Below are 2,127 nucleotides of genomic sequence, written 5' to 3' on the forward strand. Positions count from 1 at the left end.
ACCTACAGGTCTCTGAAAACTGACAGCTGGGCACAATGTTATTTTTTAAAAACGGAGAGGTTGAAATGTCCATTTATGAAAAAATAGCCCGCCATGTGTAAACGTAGCAAAAGTGATAGAGCGAGGGAGAGAGTAACAGCGAGAGAGAGAGAGATTAAAGTATGATTCTGGATGTGTTTTTTTTATTTATTTATTTTTTTACTTTCGAGTGTGTGTGTGTTTGTGTGTGTGTGTGTGAATCCTTTTGCTCTTTGCCACCATGTTGACAGTTTCTTTTTCACGTTGTTGTCGTTTATTTGTTCCTTTTTGTTCGTTCTTTTTTTTTTTTTTTTTTTTTTAAATAAAGATCCATGACAGTCACTTAGTCGTACAAGCATGTTCGTCGGTATGGAGGAAAATATTATTATTCATAATTTTAAATTATGAATACAAAAGTCCAGATAGAAAATAAAAAAATAAATAAAAAAATTCTGATTTTATTATTTTACTACTAGGGTTATAAATCAGGCATCATAATTAATTAAAATACATTTTCAAATTATCATTTTAAACTTTTTTTTTTTTTTTTTTTGCACACCTCTTTTGTCGGGGCAGGTGCGTTAGGATATGACCAAAAGTAGCTGATCATAAGTTTAGAGAAAGACCATTACGCAAGCAATAATTTATTTAGAAAAATACAACGTTTCGGTCTTAGACCTTCATCAGGTAAAATAAGTTGTATTTTTCTAAATAAATTATTGCTTGCGTAATGGTCAGTGTGTTTTTCTAAACTTTTGCCCCAAAAAAAAAAAAAAAAAAAAAAGCAAATGTAAAAGTGACAATAATATTATTTATTATTAATTACATTTTTATATTTAATTTTTGAGTTTACTGACAGCCTGATCATTCCCAGTAGCTTGTAGTAAAATAATAATATGTTTTAAATTTGATTTCTTTTCATTTTGCTCTTTGGACTTTTACATTTAGTTTTGAACAAAAACATCTTCCGTACATCGGAACGAGAAGTTCTGATTGGCTGTAAGTTTCTTTTTTTTGTGTGTGTGTGTGTGTGTGTGTGTGTGTTTTTTTTTTTTAAATCCTTTGCTTTTTTTCTTCAAAAAAGGGTTCCAGACAGAGTGGCTACAATTATAATACTATAATAATAATATAATAATATAATAATAATAATAATAATAATAATAATAGCACTTGACTTCACTTCAACACAGTAAAAAAACAAATGGAAAAAAAAATCGGAAAAAGGTCCAAAGGTGCTTTTTTTTTTTTTTCGTGTGTTTTGATTTTTAAATTTGATTTAATGTGAAGCGATGTCCCCCCTCCTCCTCCTCCTCCTCCACCTCCTCCTCCTCCTCCTCTTCCTCCCCCCTTCTCAGCGGGGAAGTGGCGGGCGGACGTCCAGAGCCGGTGAGATGAAGAAGAAATGTCTGAAGTATTGCCAACCGGTCCGTCTCTTTTATTTGTGTGTGTGTGTGTGTGTGTGTGTTTTGTGTAGTGGTTCCACTCTGGTTCAGTACAAAAAAATAGAGAGAAAAAGAGAAAGAGAGAGAGAGAGACGTAGAAAAAAGAAAGACATGCATACCATTGCTGGCACGGCTTAGTTCTTCCTTTTTCTCCAAAAGTCTGTCAACAAATAAAACCAACAGAGAGAGAGAGAGAGACAGAGAAAGAGAGAGAGAGAGGGATAGAGAGAGAGAGACAGACAAAGAGAGAGTTCTGAAAAACAAAGAAAAGGAGAGTGTCGGGTGGAACATTTTGCTCCCATTTTTAAAAAATGTTTAAAAAAACAAATTGTCCGCAAAAGTTTACAAATGTGTAGCCATACAGAAAAGCAAAACATATATATCCTATTTACAAGAAGAAGGAGGAGAAGAAGGAGTAGAAGAAGGCATAGAAGAAGGAGGAGAAGAAGGAGAAGGAGGAGAACCCTTTTTTTTTATATATATATATTTTTCTTTTCTTGAAAAAGTTTTTGTGAGAATGCAGCAGGTCCAGCTTTGGCACTAATCCACCCTGTCCTGTTGTGTGTGTGTGTGTGTGTGTGTGTGTGTGTGTGTGTGTGTGTGTGTGTGTGTGTGTGTGTGTGTGTGTGTGTGTGTGTGTGTGTGTGTGTGTGTGTGTGTGTGTGTA

Source organism: Perca flavescens, chromosome 14, assembly GCF_004354835.1.
Source record: "Perca flavescens isolate YP-PL-M2 chromosome 14, PFLA_1.0, whole genome shotgun sequence".
Taxonomy (NCBI): domain Eukaryota; kingdom Metazoa; phylum Chordata; class Actinopteri; order Perciformes; family Percidae; genus Perca; species Perca flavescens.